Source organism: Lissotriton helveticus, chromosome 10 (assembly GCF_964261635.1).
Source record: "Lissotriton helveticus chromosome 10, aLisHel1.1, whole genome shotgun sequence".
Taxonomy (NCBI): Eukaryota; Metazoa; Chordata; class Amphibia; order Caudata; family Salamandridae; genus Lissotriton; species Lissotriton helveticus.
This window is the reverse complement of record NC_136071.1, coordinates 67,687,562-67,711,252: the sequence shown is the minus strand read 5'-3', so window position 1 is coordinate 67,711,252 and position 23,691 is coordinate 67,687,562. Positions and strand designations below refer to the sequence as shown.

Genomic DNA, 23,691 nt, shown 5'->3' with positions numbered 1-23,691 from the left:
TATATTACATTTTATTTGAAAAACGTATCCAATCAAACAAGTAAAACAATAAACTATACTAGTAAGTTCCATGAAGTTTTTACAATAAAAAGTCAGAGGAACACAAACACTGAATTTGACAACACGTGTCTCGCAGATAGAATCCTCTTATTGAGGGCCCAAAAGTCTTCTATAAGTGTCTGATATTGCAAATCAATTAATCAAAAAGTGTCCTTAAAGCCAATAGTTGTCATGTATCAAGCAATGTTCACAAAATAGTCGAGAGTTTATGATAAAGTGATTCATTCACAGTTCAATGTTTCATGAAATTACACATCCATCAAAAAAAGAGCCTTTTACCTCAGAGATCCTGCATTGATACATTGTATCAAAAGTCAGTGCATGTATGTCACAGCTAAATTCAGCCTCCCTGCAGGTCAGATATCACTCAATGCGCTGGAAAGTTTCCATGTCAACTTCCACATCTAACCACTGTAAAGTCACAAACACAATACAAATTTGAATTTTGTTGAACTCGTGATTTTGTGTATTTTTGACTCCCCACTACTCTCCGATATTAACACACTGAATTTATTTAACTGGATATTTCTTAATATAAGTGCCTACAGCACAGCTCAGAGACAGAAAAGGGCAAACCTAGCTCATTGTTTCCAAGCTGTACTATTTGAAAAAAAATCACTGAATCAGAGAAATATTAGGTTGAATTAATTCACTTTAAACACTGCAGCCACATAAAAGCAGTAACTTGGCTCTATGCTAGTAAAGCCCATCAGGATACGACCCCATCTGCTTTAGCTGAATCCATGATTCTTTACAGCTATTCTATTCTTTTGTAAACAAACTTATATAGTGCATGGCTACCTTTAGAACTCGCAGCGCTGTCAGAGCAGCTAAAAAGAAGGGAATTACTGAAATGCTGTCTGAAACAGCCTGGTCTTTAGTAAGTTATGGACTGAAGCTCCTTTTCAAGAACTTGCAGAGGGAGAGGAAGGGTGTTATGTTATGTTATGTTAAGTGTAGCTTATAAAGCGCACTGACACCGAAGCTTCCTGGCGCTGATAAACAGAACAAAATGAGGGGGGGGCATAAATAACGGGATCTTAAATGAGGGTGGGAAAAAGGTGGATTTTTAACATTTTTCTGAAATTCAGAAGGGAAGAGCAGGATTTGATCGGAAGGGGGAGGAGGTTCCAAAGCGCAGGAGCTAGATAAGAGAACCGGCGGCAGATCGGAGATTGCGTGTAGGACAGTGAGGGCGAATGAGAGATTTTAGAAAAGCGGGGCTAGGGCAGTGAAGTGCTTTGAAGGTAAGGCAAGCCACCTTGAAGGCCGCCCTTCGATCAACTGGGAGCCAATGGAGGCTCATGAGCAGAGGTTTAGCTGATTGCCGTCTGGGAGTTCCACACCTTACATGCATTGAATGAAAAGGATCGCCTTCATGATTTTGCTTTCTAAATCCGAGGGATCTTACAGGTAGATGCATCAAGCATTTTTGCGAGCGCAGACGGTGCGAATTGCAAAATTCGGTCTTTGCGCCCGCAAAAAAGGCATTTGAGATGCATCAAGGGTTCATGCACTCGCAATTTAAGAATTCGCAAATAATTGCGAGTTCTCAAATTGCAATTGTATTTAAGGAATCGCAATTTGCGATTCCTTAAATGCAATGCATGAACCAATCCAAAATTGCAAATTCGCAATCTGGGGTCGCTATTTACCGCAAATTCAAACTACGTGGTAAATAGCAAAAACTTAGAAATATGCACTTTAGTGCATTTTTCTAAGTTGTATATTACACACACACATGTCCTTGGGACATGTGTGTGCGCAACATCAGTGAACATTACCATTTCAGGGGTGCAACCTATCCTCATGATAAGACTTCAACCAACCAAGAGCAGTTTCCCAAATGCCAGCATTCTGTAATCGCCTCACAAGAATATTGTGGGCCATGGTATCGAAGCCAAGCTCAGATCTAGGAGGATGACTGCGGCTGAGCTACCCTGATCAAGTAGCCTTTTTGCTTCTCCAACCACTGTCAGCAAGGCCATCTCAGTGCCATGGAAAAGATGGAATCCAGTGTGTAATGGATGCAGGATGTCATACTTTTTTTTTAAGTTTCAAAATACCTTTATTGTCGTACTAGCACATTATTACAATGCAAAGAGATAAAAAGGCACATTCAAAATATAGATGGCATTATTGTACATTGTGTAAAATCTCTCGCAGTCATAGATATTAAACAAAATTATCTTTACCCCAACTTTTAGCAAACACAGTTCCAATTAAGAAAAGTGGACCTGACCAGTCCTCGGTATTGTCACAGGTAATCATAAGTGAAGGAATATATATACATTGTAGCTTGCATGAAATCACAACCCGCAGTGGAACAATGCATCGTACGTAAATACCATATAACATCCCGCCATCTTCCCTCTCAATCCCATCAAGGGCGACATGTCCAATGCCTAAACAAGCTGCCACAGTGCCCAGTTGTACAAATTCATATCCCCTATGTACACTCTCGCACTCCAGTCTCTGGCGCACCTCCCACCTCTTCCCCAGCCACTTCCTGTGCAAGAAGGTATGAGGTGAATGGTCCCCAGATATCTTTTGGGCGTGATTTGGTGGGAAGCATGACTGAATAATGGTGTAGATAGTCTTGCTATGTAGCCATGGTATGAATCCAGTCCTTAAATTTGGGAGCACGACCTCTTCCCCACCTACAGGCCACTTGACTTTTTGCCAACAGCAATCCCATTACTAGAAATCTTGTGTGTTTTGTTTGTATTCCTGGGATCAGGCCCAGGAGGGCCACGAGTGGACATGGATCTATCTGGATACCTATCATAGTCGATAAACCTCGAAATGTCTGTGTCCAGTATGTCAGCACCCGAGGGCAATCCCATGCAAGATGAAAGAATCCCGCTCCTTCCTGCCCCCAATGTGCACAGGCATCGTTATCACAAAGGTGGAACCTGTAGAGCTTGTCCGGGGTATGATATAAGCGGTGGAGAAACTTGAAATGGATAAGGCGTAGCATATTATTACCTGTTACTGCTTCTATTTGCACGCAGCTAGTCTCCCACTGTTCATCTGTCAAAGTGATGTTTAAATCCGTGTCCCAATCCCGCCAGGCACACTGTGGGCCAGGTGAGGGCAAGTCACGAGCATGCCAATAAAGGAGAGATATGACGTGCCGGGGATTATCTGTCCGCAATAAAGCATGCAGCGGGGCTAGTGGAAAAGGTTCTAATGGAAAGTGAGGGGTCAGGGCCTTCACACTCTGCCGAAGACGGACATGCATAAACATTTCCATTATCGTCAGTTTATAGGTTCCAAAAAATTGTTCCCTGGATCTAAATTGTCCTTCCACATAAAGATCTCCCCAAGTGTTATATTTAAGCTTCTCTAGCATCTTTCGGCAGACCCCTTCAAAAGTGACCTGCAACAGCGGGTTTCGCAATAGTGGTACCTTAGGGGAGTACAACAGGGGTGTCTCCAACCTTCGGGCTATGTGCTGCCATGCCAATATAGTACAATCTACCGTGGATATGTCTCGGGCTCGCTTTTTCACCGCCGTGAAAAGGTAACCTGCTGCGGGGTTGGGGCCATATATCCATCTTCCACCGCCAGGTGAGGCATAAAGGGTGGTGGGTGAAACCAATATAAAGCAAAGTGTGCCTGCGCACATTAATAATACAGCTCAAAATTAGTGACATCATACCCCCCTTGATGGTATGGTAGCATCAAAGTAGTCGAAGTAAGGCTTGCCTGTTTCCCACCCCTTATGAGTCTCGAAAGCTGTGAGTTAAGTGTTTTGAAGAAAAAAGGCCCTGGGTGATACGGTATGCTAATGAAAAGATACAATAATTTGGGCAATAAGACCATTTTAATTAAAGAAATCCTGCCTGCCATGGAGAGTGGAAGGTGTAGCCACTTAGTGATAGTGTCCGTGATTTTGTCTACTGTTGTGCCATCATTTAGCCGCATGAGCGCATCTCGGTTTCTAGTAACGTGAATACCTAAATATTTCACCTCGTCTTCCTCCCAAACTAAGGGATAATCTAGTGGGTCCTGTGGAGTATTATAAGTGAGGGGGAAGACTGATGATTTGGACCAGTTAATTTGCACGCCCGAATTTGCTCTAAATTTAGTAATTTCACAAAGGACAGGGTTAAGGTTATCATGGGGTTTATGAATATACATCGTCATGTCATCTGCATGTAAGGAGATGAGTAGCTGCCTAGCCGGGTAGATTAATGCTCTGTGGTTATGGTGTTGATGAAGCTTAGTAGCTAAGGGTTCAAAGGCCAGGGTGTTGGACTTGGTCCTCTTGGCAGGGTCATCCCTGAACTTTTTGCCTTCCTCCAATATTCTCTCTGACCTGTTTTTGTTGGTTTAATGACTCTGGGCACTTTTCCACTGCTGACCAGTGCTAAAGTGCATATGCTCTCCCTGTGCAAAATTTATATGAGATTGATGTCCATGATTGGTTCATTAGATTTACTGTCAGTCCCCAGTAAAGTGCACCAGGAGTGCCAGGGCTTGTGAATGCCAATACTGCTAGTGGGCCTGCAGCGCTGGTTGCGCCACCCACAGAAGCAGCCTTTTAAAATGTGTCTAGGGTCTGCCATTGCAGAACCTGTGTGCAGTCTGGTACTGTCATGCTGGCTGGGCAAGTGCACACACTTGCCAGCCTCTAAACCTTCCCTTTACTTCATATTAGTCACCCCTATGGTAGGCCCAAGGGCAGGGTGCATTGTAAGTGTAAGGTAGGACATGCTCTGATGAGTGTGGCATGTCCTGATAGTGAATTACTGCCAAATTCGTTTTTCACTATTGTAAGGCTACCTGTTCTCTTAGGCCAAGATGAGCTGCTGGAATTCTTACGCTCTATAATCCCAGCAGGCTCAGGGAACATGGTAGAAAATAAAGTTTAGTATGCCTGAACTCAGAATAATAAAATACTTCTTTTAGTAAAGTTTACATATCCGGTGTTTGCAAATGCTACTTTTAGAAAGTTAGCATTTGCTTGCCTAACCATTTCAGCCCGCCTCTGCTTGGATGTGTATCTGGCTGTCTAGGATTTGTGAGTGACAGGGCTGGGGGATGACAGGTGGTGAATGCAAGGATTACACCTTAGTGGGAGGTAGGAGTGCCCCTGGACTCTGAATAGGGCTGTGCTCTGCCACCACAATGCTGGCTCCGCCCCCTGGGGAGCGACTGATGACTCAGCCGGCACCTGGCCCAGGAAGGGCGAAACACTGTCATCAAGGTACTCCTGGCTGCCCCTGTCCACACAATGCTGGCTCCACCTCCTGTGGAGCGTCTGATGTGCCTGCCCCTCACACTGAAAGCAGAACCCAGAGTACACCCAACAAGTGCTCAGAGACTGAATGAAGTTATGCAAAGGCCCCCCTGGCCTGGGAGAACAAAGAAAACTCTGTATAAAAGTAGGAGCCCTGCTCCTTGTAAATCAGAATCATGTTTCCCACAACGAACCTCTGACCAACTAGAAGGAGAAGAAGACACTGGAAGGACTGGCCTGCTGCTTGCCTTGCTGAGGAAGGAGAGGAGAAGACTTTGAAAAGACTTTGCTGACTTGTGCTTTGAAGCATTCTCCAAGGGCTTGATTGAGTTTGCCCCCTGTTTTGAACCCCAGGACTAGTGGGTTCTTGGTGCCTTCGCTCGCTCTCATCTGTCCGTGAGCTTTCGCCTGCTGGAGTTGAGCCCCTGAACCCCCTTCGCCCCCTCCTGGGGCCGCAACACCCAGGAGCCTGGCCGCCCGTGTCCTGTGAGAGCCCCGCTCATGTAGAGTCGCTCTCTTCCCCGTGGACCAGGCCGCCTGCTCCCCTGTTGCCTGCCTGCTACTGGAGCGTGCTGTGGGCCCTCGCTCGCCCCTCCCGCTTGAATTTCATCTTCGAGCGTGATACATGCCCCGGGCAGCCCTCGTACGTCTCCAGCGTACCTGGCCGCCCCGCTTCGCCCTCTGACGTGGAAAGAGGCCGCGCTGCTCCCTGAAGCGCCCCCCAGTACGGACCGTACTGAAGGAGCCGGGCCGCGCCTGCCTCACGAGAGCCGCCGACACTGAAAGTCCGTAGCTGCCCCCGCCGCGCACTGAAGGAGTGCGGGTCTTCCCGGCCTGCCCGGAATCTACTGGACAACTAGCAAGCCCTCTTCAACGGACTTGGGGTCCGCACCATTCTGTTTTCCCCAATCCTCTGAGTGCCAGGTGCGATAGCCGAGTACGCCTGAAGCGTACCTTCTACAGCCGGTGAGTGCAAGTCGAGCCGAATTGTGAGGGGCGCCTGCCGAGTACACCTCGCATTGTCCGCTCAAGAGACCTTGTGCGCTTAACCTCCCTCTCTGCAGCGTGTACGCTTCGTCGGGTTTCCAAGAAACCGTACGCCGCGTTCGTCCGCTCACGTGGGAAGCGTGAGCCGTGGGAGGGCCCGGGGTTTTCTAGCGAGGGAAGCCGGAAGGAGCGCTACGAAGCGCAACGAAGTGCTGAGAAGAGCGATACCGTCCAGAAACGGGGCAAGAGGCCCCTAGATTACTGGCCCAGACCTGAAAGGACAATCTAATCGTGAACTGATCTAAGAAGAGACATTTGGCAATTTGAAGGGAAAAGAAACCTTTGAACTGTAACTAAAAAAACGCTTGCCTAATTACAATCTTGTGGCCCAAATTCAAATGCTATTATTGGTCTTGTGTTAAGTCTGATCTGATATATATATTTTTACATAAAAGAATGTATTTTCTATATATTCACAGCCTGGTGTCCATTTGTGGGGGGATTGGTACATTTTACTGGGTGTGTTATTACAAATGCTTAACTCCATACCGCCTGAAGAATAGCCTTGGCTGCTCACGCCACGCACCTAGAGGGTGAGCAAGGGTAATTCTAAGGGGCTCATCCTTCGCTCTGACTTAGAGGAGAGGGTCCCTGCTTGTCACAAGTGTATACTTGCGCCAACCAGAGACCCCCAATTCTAACATTGGCGGCAGCGGGGGGATTTGCGAATTTGCATTTGTAGTTGACATACAGTGAATTATTGATCACCACATAGTGAGAGCAGACCTATAACGCCGCCACAGATTTATTGTTTTTTTAAATTTTGCTGGGAGATCTCCATGTGTTTTTGAAACGTCATGCCTTGTTCAGTGAGAATGCAAAAGGCAGCAACCAGATGCCTGTCGCCAGAGGAGTTGGCAGACAGGGCAGCAACCAGGGCACATGAAATGGAGATGGCGAGATAAAGGGACAAATGGAAATGGAGAAACAAAAATTGGCAATGGAGGCGCAAAAACGCCAAAGAGATCACTACTTGAAAATGAGAGAACTTGATTTGAAGTTTGAAGCCAGGAGGGCTTCAGCCCAGCAACAAGAGATATGTGTAGCTCACAGATTGAGCTTTGCTGAGTTAGAGGTGGAGTCCCGCTCAGCTGGTGGCAGCAACATTCAGGTAGCTAGTGCTGACAGCATAGTGCGCGCACCTAGGGATACGGCACCGGACTTGGAGGGGGTTAACTTACACCAGGAGGTTCAAGGGCATGAGGTAGCTCCAGTAGTGCGCAGCATCTCTGAAGGGAATAGGGTAGCTGGCGTAGGAGTTCATGGTCCTAGTGGTGGGAGGGATTTCCCCATGGTTGAGGTCCTGGTGGGTGAGTGTAAAGACCGCCCAGAAGATGTGGGTTGTGTGACAGAGACAGTCCGCTACTGTCTGTCCAGTCTCAGAAGAATGATGTGGAGCATGTGTGTGAGGCACTGGATGGAGAGGTGAAGGATAGTTTGGTTAACCCTGCTAGGGGGGCTGCATAATCCAATTGTGGGAGAGCATACTTTAAGTCCCTGTTTTCCAGAGCTATGCCAACACCTGTTTGAGAGTGAGTTCTCTGACCCCAGGGAGCTCACATTGGAGGCTGACCTTGTGGTGGATTCCAGAGGGTCTGGAGAGGCATTGGGATGTGATCCTGAGGGGAGTGGCTCAGGTATCTTCCAGCCCAGAGTGGTGGAAGTGGCGCAGAGTAGCCCAGCTAGGTCCTGTAGTAGTGAAAGGGGTGTAGGGCCTCACATCTTGTCCTTGAGGGGAAGGAGTAAGAATGGGTTTTGTCCCAGTAGGGCCCAACCTCAGTCTCAGAGCCTGGATGGTTCTTTAAGGGAACACCAGGTGGGAAGCCTAGGCTGTCCGGATGAGTCACCCGCTGAGGGAGATCCCCCAGTGGCTAGAGAACGGGGAGGCTGTGTAAACAGAGCTCCAGTAGTTCTGGTGTCTGGCAGTACCGCTCCAGTTGGGAGGGTGCAGAAGTCCAGAAGGAGGGGCGAGAGGGGGAAAGAGTCCCCAGTGGAAGAACCAATGGCTCAGGGGCCCGCCAGCAGGGCTGCGTCCCCAGTGAATGACCATGGGGACACCACTTCTGTCATGGGGGATCTTCCCACACTGTCAGAGGGACAGGGGTTGGGAGGTCTGCACCAGGCAGACTGTCGCACGTCACATGAGCTATGTGCCACCCTCAGGGGGGGCATGCGTGCTCCTCGGGAGGTCCTGGTGCGCCAGGCAATTGTTCAACTGCAGGGCTGGGTCCCGGAGTTGGAGACCCAGGTTCAGGTGTTGTCTGACCTGGAGGGTGGGACCACTGTAATCAGTGTCCTGACCCATGTCACTTCTAGGGTTACCACTCCAGTGGGGAGTGGGCAGTACTCTGGAAGGGGGTGCAGAGGGAAGGAGTCCTCGCCTCTGACCCCGGTGCAGTTTGAGGGTTTAGACTCTAGGATAGAGGGCCAGGTGCAGGGTGTCCCCCCTGACATGGTACCCCAGTTGCAGGATAGCACCCCTGAACTGGTGGGCGAATTGTGCAGGTCACCTGCCACAGGTGTCCTGACAATTCTGGAAGGGGGTACCACTCCAGGTGGGAGGGTACAGAGCCCCAAGGAGGAGGACCGGGTGTGGGAGAGCCCACCCCAGTCTTTGGTCCAGCCGCCAGGTACAGGCCTGGGGCTGGTGGGTCAGTGCCAGGACGACATACCTGACCTGACAGGAGGGAGAGTGGACAAAAGATGCCAAGTTTCTGGGGCTACTGCCCCCGCTCCTTAACGCCACAGAGGTTTGAGAGCCCTGAGAGGCATAAGGCCTGGGTCTCAGCCCTGACTACTGTCAGTGGCCACTGTGATTTGATGACTGTCTGTTGGGACACACCAGTGAGCAAGTTAAGGTTAGAGGCTGCACAGGTGGTGTCCACAGAGGAAGAGAAGGGTGCCCCATGGAGTAGCTGGGTGGACCCTGAGAGTATGGACAGAGGATTTGAAATAGGTTCAGATTGGCGTAGAACTGGAATGTGCCCCTGCTGTTGCAGGCCAGGTCCATGTTCTATCGCCCAAAGCAGGGAAGCCCATCACAGTGGTGATTGGTCTAACCTGCATTTTGGCTGGAAGGGGGTTGTGTTGGACTTGGCCCTCTTGGCAGGGTCATCCCTGAACTTTTTGCCTTCCTCCAATATTCTCTCTGACTTGTTTTTGTTGCTTTAATGACTCTGGGCACTTTTCCACTGCTGACCAGTGCTAAAGTGCATATGCTCTCCCTGTGCAAAATGTATATGTGATTGATGCCCATGATTGGTTCATTGGATTTACTGTCAGTCCCCAGTAAAGTGCACCAGGAGTGCCAGGGCTTGTGAATGCCAATACTGCTAGGGGGCCTGCAGCGCTGGTTGCACCACCCACAGAAGCAGCCTTTTAAAATTTTTCTAGGGTCTGCCATTGCGGAACCTGTGTGCAGTCTGGTACTGTCATGCTGGCTGGGCAAGAGCACACACTTGCCAGCCTCTAAACCTTCCCTTTACTTCATATTAGTCACCCCTATGGTAGGCCCAAGGGCAGGGTGCATTGTAAGTGTAAGGTAGGACATGCTCTGATGAGTGTGGCATGTCCTGATAGTGAATTACTGCCAAATTCGTTTTTCACTATTGTAAGGCTATCTGTTCTCTTAGGCCAAGATGAGCTGCTGGAATTATTACACTCTATAATCCCAGCAGGCTCAGGGAACATGGTAGAAAATAAAGTTTAGTATGCCTGAACTCAGAATAATAAAATACATCTTTTAGTAAAGTTTATTTTAATATCCTGTGTTTGCAAATGCTATTTTTAGAAAGTTAGCATTTGCTTGCCTAACCATTTCAGCCCGCCTCTGCTTGGATGTGTATCTGGCTGTCTGGGATGTGTGAGTGACAGGGCTGGGGGATGACAGGTGGTGAATGCAAGGGTTACACCTTAGTGGGAGGTGGGAGTGGCCCTGGACTCTGAATAGGGCTGTGCTCTGCCACCACAATGCTGGCTCCGCCCCCTAGGGAGCGACTGATGACTCAGCCCGCACCTGGCCCAGGAAGGGCGAAGCGCTGTCATCAAGGTACCCCTGGCTGCCCCTGTCCACACAATGCTGGCTCTACCTCCTGTGGAGCGTCTGATGTGCCCGCCCCTCACACTGAAAGCAGAACCCAGAGTACACCCAACAAGTGCTCAGAGACTGAATGAAGTTATGCAAAGGCCCCCCTGGCCTGGGAGAACAAAGAAAACTCTGTATAAAAGTAGGAGCCCTGCTCCTTGTAAATCAGATTCATGTTTCCCACAACGAACCTCTGCCCAACTAGAAGGAGAAGAAGACGCTGGAAGGACTGGCCTGCTGCTTGCCTTGCTGAGGAAGGAGAGGAGAAGACTTTGAAAAGACTTTGCTGACTTGTGCTTTGAAACATTCTCCAAAGGCTTAATTGAGCTTGCCCCCTGATTTGAACCCCAGGACTAGTGGGTTCTTGGTGCCTTCGCTCGCTCTCATCTGTCCGTGAGCTTTCGCCTGCTGGAGTTGAGCCCCTGTGCCCCCTTCGCCCCCTCCTAGGGCCGCGACACCCAGGAGCCTGGCCGCCCGTGTCCTGTGAGAGCCCCGCTCATGTAGAGTCGCTCTCTTCCCCGTGGACCGGGCCACCTGCTCCCCTGTTGCCTGCCTGCTACTGGAGCGCGCTGTGGGCCCTCGCTCGCCCCTCCCGCTGGAATTTCCTCTTCGAGCGTGATACATGCCCCAGGCAGCCCTCATACGTCTCCAGCGTACCTGGCCGCCCGCTTCGCCCTCTGACGTGGAAAGAGGCCGCGCCGCCCCCTGAAGCGCCTCCCAGTACAGACCATACTGAAGGAGCCGGGCCGCGCCTGCCTCACGAGAGCCGCCGACACTGAAAGTCCGTAGGTGCCCCCGCCGCGCACTGAAGGAGTGCGGGCCGTCCCGGCCTGCCCGGAATCTACTGGACAACTAGCAAGCCCTCTTCAACAGACTTGGGGTCCGCACCGTTCTGTTTTCCCCTATCCTCTGAGTGCCAGGTGCGATCGCCGAGTACGCCTGAAGCGTACCTTCTACAGCCGGTGAGTGCAAGTCGAGCCGAATTGTTAGGGGCGTCTGCCGAGTACGCCTCGCATTGTCCGCTCAAGAGACCTTGTGCGCTTAACCTCCCTCTCCGCAGCGAGTACGCTTTGTTGGGTTTCCAAGAAACCGTACGCCGCGTTGGTCCGCTCACGGGGGAAGCGTGAGCCGTGGGAGGGCCCGGTGTTTTCTAGCGAGGGAAGCCGGAAGGAGCGCTACGAAGTGCAACGAAGTGCTGAGAAGAGCGATACCGTCCAGAAACGGGGCAAGAGGCCCCTAGATTACAGGCCCAGACCTGAAAGGACAATCTAATCGTGAACTGATCTAAGAAGAGACATTTGGCAATTTGAAGGGAAAAGAAACCTTTGAACTGTAACTAAAAAAACGCTTGCCTAATTACAATCTTGTGGCCCAAATTCAAATGCTATTACTAGTATTGTGTTAAGTCTGATCTGATATATATATCTATACTACTATAATGAAGCAGAAACTTTCAGGCTTTGAGGCGCGTAAACTCGGGAAGACTGGAACCACTGCGCCAATCTACACACCCGATACCAGTTGAAATCGGCAGGATGTGTAGATGGTTATAGGCTACATAAATAAAAAAAATAAACGTTATTTAAAATGTTAGATAAAAAAAAAAGTAGTCCCTCAAAAGTAGGGCCGGCCGCGACGTGCGTGGTCACGTTAGGAGCACGGGGAGGAGCGGCATTCGAGGAGCGGCGGACATGGCGCGGGGGAGGAGCGGTGACGTCAGGAGCAGAGGACTGGCGGCGGACATGGTGCAGGGGAGGAGCGGTGGTGCGAGCGGACAAGCGGGAGCAGCGCCAGCGGAGGTAAGGGCACTCATGAAGGGGCAGGCAGGGGTCGGGGCAGGCGGGGGACGGGACGGGCGTGCGGCGGTCGGGGAAGCCTGAGGACAAGAAAGAGGAGGCAAATGGTGCACTACAAATGTCAGACAAACGGTGGATTACAGGAGGAAAAGGAGGAAAAAGTGACGTGTAGCCAGAGGGGTTTAAGATGCTGTAAATGTACGTGTGCAGGTTACAAAAGTGGGGCGGGAGGGGGCCCTGAAGCCTAATTGCTCCCGGCCAACGTCGGGATGGGCTGCTAGTTTTTACATAAAGGAACGTATTTTTATATATTCTCAGCCTGGTGTCCATTTGTGGGGGGATTGGTACATTTTACTGTGTGTGTTATTACAAATGCTTAACTCCATAACGCCTGAAGAAAAGCCTTGGCTGCTCACGCCACGCACCTAGAGGGTGAGCAAGGGTAATTCTAAGGGGGTCATCCTTCACTCTGACTTAGAGGAGAGGGTCCCTGCTTGTCACAAGTGTATACTTGCGCCAACCAGAGACCCCCAATTCTAAAACAGGGCAAATAGGATGGGGGACAGAGGACAACCCTGCCGAGTGCCTCTGGATACAGTGAAGGGAGAGGACCTGTAAGTAGGTAGGCAGGTCGAGAGGGACGCCTCTGAGGGAGGAGTATAGATTACTATAGTAGTCTCTAAGCGTGTGCAGTTGGTCAGGGAGGTTTCTGTGCATGACACTTTGCGCATCCTGCAGTTCCATCACATAGTTGAAGAACCTGGGTGTCCGGATCGCAGCCACCAAGGCCTTCCCTGGGCGATCTCCCTCACCATAAACTCTCGCTACGTGATGCTTTCTTCGAAATTTACACTCCCTGTCAGCTAGATCCTCATATTCCATAAGTTTACCACGTATGGTGACCCTTTATTTATTTATGCGTTTTTATATAGCGCGGACTTTACCCGAAGGCGTCAGAGCGCTTCACACAAGGAACAGAACTGTTACATGAGGAGAACATTACACATGAACAAATTACAAAAGCAGACGTTAAGTTACATGAGGTAAAAGTGACAATTGTCAGCAAACAAAATACATGAGGTAGCAAAGGTGCCATGAGGAAAAAGTGACAAGTGTGCAGGTTATAAGAGAAAACAAAGTACAAATAGAGGTATAATACTGCAAAATAAGCTAGACACTCAGGCACAAGAATAAACGTAACGTAGGCAATGGTGGCACTTGTGCAAGTATCAAAGGTAAACAAAATGTGAGAGGTAGCATACTGTGTGTTACAAGGGAAAGTGGTGTGTGCAAGTTACAAAAAGGTACCAAACACAAGTACAAGGATAATACAGCAGTAAATGTTTGGTGTCAATCCCTTCAGAGTCAGAGCTCAGCGTGCTTTCCAGCTGTTTAAGTTCCCTCTCTAGTGTGGACAGGCTAGTGCGCAGTGACTTAATGATACCCCCTCCTTTAGATATACACCAGCCCCGAATTGTGACCTTGAATGCCTCCCAAACCGTGGTGATGCTGGGGACTGTGTCAAGGTTGCGGTCAAAGAAATCCTGTATGTCCTGTTCCAACTCAGTCCTGAATACTGCATCTTGCAGGTGCTGCGGATTGAGGCGCCAATTAGTATATGTGGAGTGGTTGAGGGGCGCATGTAACTCAGTGATGACCGGAGAATGATCTGAGTGAGTGCGAGCTGAATGGGTCACCCGTCCTAACCAGTGAGCCATCCCAGTGGATATAAACAAATAATCTAGTCTGGCCCAAGATGAGTGAAATGCTGAGAAATGTGTGCCCTCCCGTTGTGTGGGGTGTGTGTGTCGCCAGTCATCAAGCAGATAATTCTCCTCAATAATGTCTCGCAGTGTCCGCTGAGTGGTAGTGTAATGGGCAGGAGAATCACAGGACCAATCCATGTGGGGGCGCATAACAGTTTTAAAGTCCCCACCCCAAATAATGTAGGTAGTGCCAATCTCCTGTATTCTGCCCCATAAGCGAAGGAGAGCCTGTGGATCGTCCTTATTCGGCCCATAGTAATTGCCAAAGGTAACATCATGGGAGTAAAATTTACCCCAAAGCAAGCAGTATCAGCCGTCCACATCAGTTTCCGATCCACTTGGTACAAATGCAACCCCTTTCTTCACCAATATTGCCACTCCACGAGAATACGTGAAATATGACGCAAAGCTGCGGTGCGAAGCCCATTGCGATGCAACCTGTGGGGTGGGGCCGGGACCCAAGTGCGTCTCTTGTAACATAGCTACCGCCTGTCCAGATAACCCAGGATCTGACGCTTTTATCTAGGGTTGTTGAGACCTCGAATATTCCATGAAGCTACAGTAATGCTATTTATGTCCTGCGTGCTATCAGCCATTTAGCCATGTGTGACAGTGAGCATGTACCCGTGTGATGAGGACCACTAAAAACCGGACATCCTGCTATGTAATCAAAAACAGTGAACCACCCACCACCCACACCGCCATCCCCAACTTGCCGGGCACCCGACCTCCCTCCTCCCGTAGAACCAACATGGTATAGTTATCTGTACCCCCTCAAAAAAAAATAACTTCTGGGGGTTTGCCCTCTCGGGGATACGTTAGGGGCTCACGACCAGCCCACTTCCCTCCATACTCTCACCCACCCACTACACCGCCAGCCGGCGTGCAGTTATAGTGGGACAGAGGCAAGTAGCCGTGCCAAACGTTGTACCAAATAGTGAGTCCACATATACATCACCAGTGTAGACCCTGTCATCAGGAGTAGTTCAGTAGCGAGAGTTCCATCTGCTGCCAAAGACAGGAATTCAGTTCAGGCAGGACCTGATCTGGGCGACGGGGATCTGGACTGGTTGCGGATCTCCAACTCCACGGTGGCCGAGCGTCGGTGGTGCCGAATGTAGTCCTCGGCCTGTTGCGGATTCAAAAAGTAATGTTGCGAGCCATGATGGGTTATCTTCAACTTCGCCGGATACAGCATTGCATAGGGAATTTGCTGCGACTGTAATTTCTTCTTGACCGTGGCGAATTTCCATCTAGCTTCCTGTACCGTTTGTGTACAGTCCGGGAAAAAGGACAGCGTTGTATTCTCATAGCGAACCTGGTTCTTTTTGCGAGCTAGGCGCAGGACTGTGTCCCTATCCCGGTAGTTTAAAAAACATGCAATCACAGGCCGCGGCGGTGCTCCTGGTGGCAGATGGGCCGCCAATGATTTGTGTGCCCTCTCTACTGTGAGGTGTACCGAGAAGGAGATCTATAACCAGGTGTTCTATGAAGTCTTCCATTCGCCCTGTTTGCGTTGATTCCGCCAAGCCAAGAGTTTGGACGTTGTTCCTCCGGGAACGTGCCTCCAAATCCTCGTTTGTGTCAGCAATTACTTTCAGCAATTTATTCATTTGCGACATGTGGGTCTTACTTGTTGTGGCACCATCTTCCAGGTCGGATACTCTAGTCTCGACTTCTTTCTTATTTCAAATCGTTTTTATTGATCAAGAAATAAAGAGAAAGTAAATACAAACAATAATACATACAAGCATGGGTCTTTCTGTGCTGAATGATAGTAAAGTAAAAGACAAAATAAGGTGAGTACAAGTACATATACAGATCCACAAGGCTCGTGGAGGGTAGGTGGTCGAGTATGCGAATAGTACTGACATGTGATTTGACATTGAAGACCAATACATACAAGCAGGAGTAGGTCTTAATTTACAAAACATTATTCTCAGTGACGATGTCCGCATAGAGGACAGCAATACGAGCTTATGTGGTCAAAAGCAGTAAAATATACAATGTTTAAACATATGTTGTGTTCCCATGTACTGTGCTCTAACGTTTATAGCTTGTGCCCCCGCAAAATAGCTCAGCATCTATCACCCAACATCTTAACATGTAGTTTGGTTTATTAGTAGTACTCACACCAGTGGCCCACCCCAGGGTACAGTTGTGGCGGCAGTTCTATAGTAACTTAATGAGTATTGACCACCCTACGGCGGATCGAAAGAGAAGGCGGCAGCATCAAGGGCAGTCCAGACTTTTTTATTAGTCACGTGCCATGGGGAAGAGTGCAGGGCAGAGTTATCTGTACATCTAATGCATGACAGCCAATCCTTCCACATAGCGAATAAAACCTCTGAGGCACTCTTCCATTTGCACAAGATGACTTTGCACGCCAATTTAAGTAGTAGGTCAATTAGTTGTCGATCATGATCTCTCGCTAATGCCGGGTCAATGTCACCCAGAATTATGTAGATAAATTCTCTCTTTGGTTTAATGTTAAATATGTGCTCGATATAATCAAAGACGTTAGACCAATATTTGTGAAATAGGGGACAGTGGAAAAGCATGTGTGGTAGATCTCCTTCAGTAAGGGAGCAATTCCAGCATGTGGGGGTGTCTCTTAGGCTAAGCTTAAATAGTTTTTGGGGGGTCCAGAAAACCCTGTTAATTAGCATATATTTGGTTTGGGAGAGGATCGGGGACACCTTGTGCGTAAGGGCCGAAGCATGAATCTTATCCCAGTTAAGGTCTATGCCCGTAGTGTTAGGTTCTCCTTCCCACTTAACTTCATTGCGTCTTTGTGGTTTGCCTAGTGCCAGTGAGAGCATTTTGTACACCTTCGAGACGAAGTGACCTGTATTCTGGAGGCGTGGGAGTAGTGACTTTAACCAAGGGTCTGAGAGTATGAACGAGCGTGTGGATAAGGCTGATTTCAACTTCAGGAATGCGTAGAAGTCAATTGGTTGGAGGGAATGTGTATTCTGAATCGCAGAGAACGGCAGTGGTAGGTGGCCATCGTATAGATCTGAGACCATGTTTATGCCTTTAACTGACCAGTGTTCCCAATAGGGTGATGTTCCATTAATCTTGATGTGTGGATTGCGCCAGAGAGATGAGGAAGCTGTTTTTTTCACCTGTAGTCCAGAGTTATGGGTTTGGTCTAGTCTAAGAAGTGCTCTTCTGGTGTTGAGCATGATGTATTTAGAGTGTGTAAGATGTGACAGATCCATGGTAAGTATCGCTGGGAGAGGAGCTTTGCCTATGATGGAGCTCTCTATATCGATCCATAAATAACGGGAGCTCTCATTAAACCAACAAGCCCCTTGTTTGCACAGAAAAGCACTTTGATAGTTCCTGAAGTTGGGTAAGCCCAGGCCGCCTTTTATCTTTGGAAGTTGTAATTTTTTCATAGATATTCTGGGCTTCTTACCCTGCCATAAGAAATTACTGAATGACTTTTCTATTTTTTGTAGAAAGTCCTCTGAGAAAGTCATAGGGAGCATGCTTGCCATGTAGTTAATTAGGGGAGTGACCATCATTTTCAATGTCTCCACTCTACCTCACCACGATAAGTACTTAGGAGACCACCCCTCTAGGATCTTATTTACCTTCTTTAGGAGTTGTTCCTCATTAATTTTTAGTGTCGTAATTAGATCCTTTTCAAATTCTAGGCCCAGGTACTTGAAACTATTCGGTTGCCAGGTGAGTCCCGAGTTACCTAAAATGTCTTTACCACTCATGTTGTTTAGAAGCTTAACCTCAGTCTTATCCTTGTTTAAGGAATATCCAGACACATCAGAAAATTCCTCGATCGTGGACAGCAAGGCAGGTATTGCTTTATCAGCCTGTTCACTTAATACTAATACGTCGTCTGCATAAGCAGTGAGTTTTATGATGCATTTGTTGAATGGAATACCTGGGATGTTAGCATTACTCTGGATTCGATAAAGGAAGGGCTAAATTGCTAAGAGGAATAAGGAGGGAGATAAGGGGCACCCTTGCCTAGTACCTTGTTCTAGTTTAAACGACGAGGAGAAGGCTCCCCCATCCCTTACCCTTGCAATAGGGCAGGCATATAGCGACATTACCATTTTAGTGAAAAAAGGACCTAGCTCGAATTTGTGCAGAACTGCTTCCAAATATGTCCAGTCCACTTTATCGGATGCCTTCTCAGCGTCGAGCGTTATCGCAGTAGTAGGCGTGGTTAGGAATTTTGCTTTTTCAATGACATGCGCCAGGATTCTAGTATTGTCACTTGACAACCTGTTTTTTAGGAAGCCCGCTTGTGAGGGATGAATTATGGACGGAAGGACTTTCTGGATGCGTTGTGCCAATATTGAAGCTAAAAGCTTGCAGTCTAAGTTTATTAGCGAGATGGGCCTATAGTTCTTTGGGAGCTTAGAGTCTTTCCCTTCTTTGGGTATTACGGCAATAACCGCCTCCACCAGCGTTCCTTTTACCTCACCTGTTTCGCCAATCTCATGAAACATATTTAGAATTGGCGGTGCGAGCGTTTGGGAGAAGCATTTATAAAACTTAGCCGTGAATCCGTAAGGGCCGGGGGCCTTCCCACATTTAAGTGACTTGATCGCACATGTGACCTCCGTCACTGATATCGGCTTGTTTAGTGACTCTTGTTCTGACATGGTAAGTGTTGGTAGCTTACACTTAGAAAGGTAGTTTTCCGCCCCTTCCTTTTTCACATTTTTGTTTTTTGTATATAGTTTCTCATAGAAGTCTTTGAACAATTCCGCGATTCTAATGGGGTCCGAATTTGGAATTCCTTTGTCATCTAACAGGGAGTTGATTGTGTTTTTTGAATTTTAAATTTAAGGTAGGCTGCTAGTCCTTTCCCTGCCTTATTAGATTCGCAAACTTTAAACCGTTTCCTTCTGTCTAACCAGATTCCTGCCTTTTCGCTTATTAATTTGTTATAGGCGTACTTTTGGTTTGTCAAGTTATTTAATGACTCAGGAGATCTATTGTTCAGATAATCATTTTGGAGCTTCGAAATATCTTTTTCTAGTTTCAAGAGAGCGGCATTATGGTTCCTATTTATCGCAGACGTAATTTTTATAATGAGTCCCCTTATGGTGCTCTTTAGAGCTTCCCATCTGATGGAGTCAGTGGTATCGCCTTCTTTATTAATTGTTAGATATTTCTTGATGGCGGTTTCTATGGTGTCTCTGTGTTTCTCGTCGGTTAGGATGTCGTCGTTGAGGCGCCATAATGATTGACGGAGTGTTGGTTTAACATTTGATAAAGTTAGTTAGATGCATGAGTGGTCTGAGACGAGTCTTGGTTCAAAGTTTGTGTCTTCGATTCTAGCTATGGCGTTTCTAGTGATGAACAGGTAGTCGAATCGTGAGTAGTCTCGACTTCTTTCAAACGCTGCTCATGCTGGCTGAGTTTGGTAACCACCGAGTCCATACGCATATTCATTGTGTCGATTTTAGCGTCAATGGAGGTGAGACTCTGCTTCATGCCCAGTAGAATGGCCTTCCAGTCTTCCTCAGGCGCATCTGTATGTTTGGATTCTGCGTGTTCTTCAGAGCGTGACCAGGGAGTCTTTCGTGCTTCTAATGGGAGATTGGCCTGCTTGGCGCCAGTACGCCCCATGATGCAAGATGTCGAGTAGGATAGGGGAGTTCAATGAAGTGGGCCGCAGCAGAGGTAGCCAGGCAGCACCGCCTCGCAGGTCATTGGGGACGTAGGGCGAGCAGCGTTGGCACCTTGAACGTAGCACGCGGCAGTAGCGATGCCACGTGTATTGGTTATTTCAATCAGTACAGGCTACGGTATCCAGCCGCCCAGGTCTGGTAGGAGTAGAGATCCCTAGGCCCAGCCTGCATGTAAACAAAGGAGAAAGTTCAGCGCTTGGATTCCAGCACCAGTTGGCCTGGCAGCTAGTGCAGCGCCGCCGTGAATCCTCCACGATAGCCAGGGGGGGAACCTTCACCCCGCGCTACGTCAGCAATCCCGTGCCAACACACAGTCTATGTGGTGTCCAACCCTTAGAAGGGCCGGCGCCATGCAGTTAAAATTGTGTTTTTTTAGGAGTGCCTGCGTGGCGCCAATATCCTCAGGGGTGGTCACTAAGCATCAGTGTCTCACTGGGAATCTCCGGGAGCCATAATGTGTGGTCACCAGTCCCCCCCAAGCAGCCCACGGCATATACTCGCTGCACCAGGCACTGTAATTCCAAAATGGCGGCTGTTTCTACGGGGGCTAGAAATCCAAACAAGATTGTCAGGGGTCCCGAGGGCAGTCCTCAGGGCACTCAGGGATCGGCAGCACTACGAGGCCAAGAAATGGCAGAGTGCAGTGTTCAGCATGGCCCCCCAGGCCGCTCTGAGTGGCAAACTGTTGCGCCAGTTCACCCAGGTAGGCTGCAGCACTTCTGCGCGTGTGGGGCACTCACTCACTGCAGGTCGATAGTTTCCGCCGCCAGCCGCGAGCCGCCACAGTGTACCGGCAGTTCGCGGTCAATGATATCAGCTGCTTCTGGCACGTCTCGCCGCCACGGTGTTTCCCGGCCAAGGCAGGACAAAATGCAGGTTCAGATGGAGCTCCCCGCCTACCGCTCCTCACAGCATCAGGTGTTTTCCACGCTGCTCCGCAGGTCAGGGTACAAAAGTGATATTGCTGGTAAACACGCTGGATGTTAACGTAGGATGGGCATTTTGAATGTGGCTTGGCTCGGTAGGGCTGGAGCCTCACAAGCGTGCGGCAATCTTGGTCGTGTGCCACCTAGCGCCCCATCCAGGATGTCATACTTCCCTAAAAATTGAGAGAATGACTGTTTGGTGTGTTTTTCCACGATTTTCCTAATCCATGGTAAGCAAGATATTGGACGGTAATTTGCGACAGTGCCTTCATCATGGCTTTTTCAACACCATTGGAACTGAGCCAGAGGACAATGAAAGATTGGTCAATTCGAACATGGTTGGCAAGATTATCTCCTCTGCTTTAACCAAGATACGAGGTGGAGAGATATCTTTAAAGGAGCCCGATTGAATTATGCTAAAGATCTCCGAAAGGGTTTTGAGTGTTAGAGCAGGGAATACACTCAGATTAAAAGGACAGGAAATCAACTTATTTTCGGAGTGTCCCACAATATCCCCAGTTGCATTCTCCTGAAATGTATCATACATTTTTTAAATTTTTATGTGAAAATAGTTTGCCAGGTCATTACATCGTACCGACGTTGCATCTGGGGTTATATAAGAAGGTAGAGCACAGCGGGGTAAGGCTGCAGGTGGTGTCTGAGGTGGAGGAGGGCTCGTTGTTGGTGAGCTGCTGGACAAAGCTGCAGTGAAGATTTCTAGGTTTGGATTTAGTAGCTGAAATGGAAGTCAAATATCTCCAGTGGGACGAGGCAGCAGGTGGTAGCTGAAGAGAGCTCCACGGAGCCAGATATCTGTTCTCGGTGGGGGTGATGAATAGAATTTGCTGCTGCAGAGAAGAATGTAGTAGTCCGACCAATACTCTGATCAGGAGGCCAACTAACTAGACCTTGTAGTCACTCTGGTGGCCCTGGGTTCAATGTCCAGTCATTTATACTCAGGCAGCAGGGTAGCAGGCCAACAGAGAAGTAGTCTTTACTGTAGCAAAGCGCAACAAACCTTCTTCAGAGTCTTCAACAGGTCCTGCCTGTGGAAAACAAGACTTATGGGGTGATCTTGATTTGTCTCTATCCTGTTGATGATACCGCTGGAAATCCCTGTCTAAGTCTTTGCACTGATGGGTGTCTCCATATGTAGTGTGAGACGGTGGGGCAGAGTGGTGTCCATGTTTTTATTGTTGGATCTCTGCATTTTCCAGCAAAATTTCCAAGTCTGCAGGGTCTTGGAAATCCTAGATATAACAGTCACCAGCATGGTGGCCAGTTCCAGCACCCCACATCAGAGATCTAATTTCCGAAGTGCTAGACGCAGGGCCAGGAATTGTTTTTGTAATATGTGTGTTTCATATGAGTAGTTCACTGGAAAGGCGATCTAACTGCCATTGTATAAGTTTGCCATGTTTCTGAGCCTTCAAAAGGATCATTCTCACTCGCCTGTTTTTAGGAGGTAGGCAATCATCGGGTGTAGTGTCTGATGAGCTGATGAGGACCGGGAGGCGGAGAGATGTGCCTGTTCAAACATAAGTGGGAGTGAAAAGGTCAATCCCGGTAGTTGTGAGAGAAAAATTGAAATAACAGAGGGGCATCTTTACTGTTGGTGGATTCTGGCACACCAAAGATGCGAAAATTATTTATGCAACTACGATCATCCAGATATTTCAATTTCATCTGCTGACTACAAAGTTCAGTACTCCGCATCATGGTTTCTTTCACCCGCAGTCAGGGTCATCAATTTCATGTTGTGTGGTATCAAGGCATTGTCGTAATAGGATCTAGGCTCCTTTCGATAATTTGAGTTACAAATGTGTTTCCGTGGTCGAGAGTTCAACTCTGGCAATGGATGTTTGTAGGGTATTTAAAGCACCCATATTGGAATCCAGAGTTTGCCATGGTAGGGGCATGGGTGTCAGTTTTGTAGTTTGGATAGCCTCAACAAAGGAAAGCTGATGCAACACTTTTCCTGTAGCCATATGTGATGTGAGTTATAGAGGCATGGGAGAGGGGCGATAATCCAGGGCCCCTTGGAGTTGGAACTCATGAAGGGACTGTGAGACTTTGTATAATGGTCCTTGGTCAGGTTGAATAGAGGCTTGATGTCAAAATGGCGGGTCCCTATTCCAGAAAACAAGGCATGCAGGTGGTGGCCCGAGCAGGCAACAATGATAATAGTGCAACCAGCTTTGGATGTGGGCAATTTAATGATGCCTGCCTGGATGCTAGCCCCTGATCGCAGGGGGTAAGCACCAGTGATGTGGCTCATAGGTAGGTAGCACCATACAGCACAAGCACCTCACGGAGCTGCCCTATCTAAAATGGTAATTGTTTCTTCACCAAAACACACAAGACGATGGACAGAATGTTGCACATTAGCAAAACATTCACCCCCTGTCACAGATCTGGGTTTAATCCATCGTTATTTTGCTCACCACGCCACCCCAGTTCAGACATGGCCATATGCAAATCAGTCTTGACCCTGTGCCTCATGGGAACAGTTCAGCCCGAACTGCCAAGCCATGTCTTCCCTGGACCGGAATCAAGCATCTTAGGACCGGTTTCTGGCTTTCAGCTGTCATCAGCCAGGATAGCTTGACTCCAGTGGCGTAGTGAGCACGGGACCCACGTCTGGGCATACCCATCACACTAAGGGTGAAAAGTGTTACGCAAACAAATGATGGACGGAATGCTGAATAAATCATACATTCACCCCAAATACATTGTTCCTTTGCTCACTATGCTACCCCAGCTTAAATCCAGCCATATGCAAATCAGTTTTGACCCTGTGCCTCATGGGAACAGTCCAGACCGAACTGCCAAGCCAGGTCCTCCCTGGACTGGAAACAAGCATCCTGGAACCGGTTTCTGGCTTCATCAGCCAGGCTAGCTTGATTCCAGTGGCACAGTGAGAAAGGGACCCACCTCTGGGCATACCCATCCCACTTAGGATTTAGGCCCAGATCTCTGTACTGGGGTGAATGTATGACATTGTTCTGCATTCTGTCCATAAATTGTTCTTTTTGCATTTGTCACCCCGAGTGGGACGGGTATGCCCAGACGTGGGACCCGTGCTCTCC

At 48.5% G+C, this 23,691-nt stretch overlaps 1 protein-coding gene across 2 annotated transcripts in view; it reads left to right on the top strand.

The window, feature by feature from the left end:
• Positions 1 to 23,691, top strand: part of LOC144785887 (metalloproteinase inhibitor 1-like) — a 62,930-nt gene that overhangs the window by 21,094 nt on the left and 18,145 nt on the right. The gene's annotated exons all lie outside the window — the stretch shown is intronic.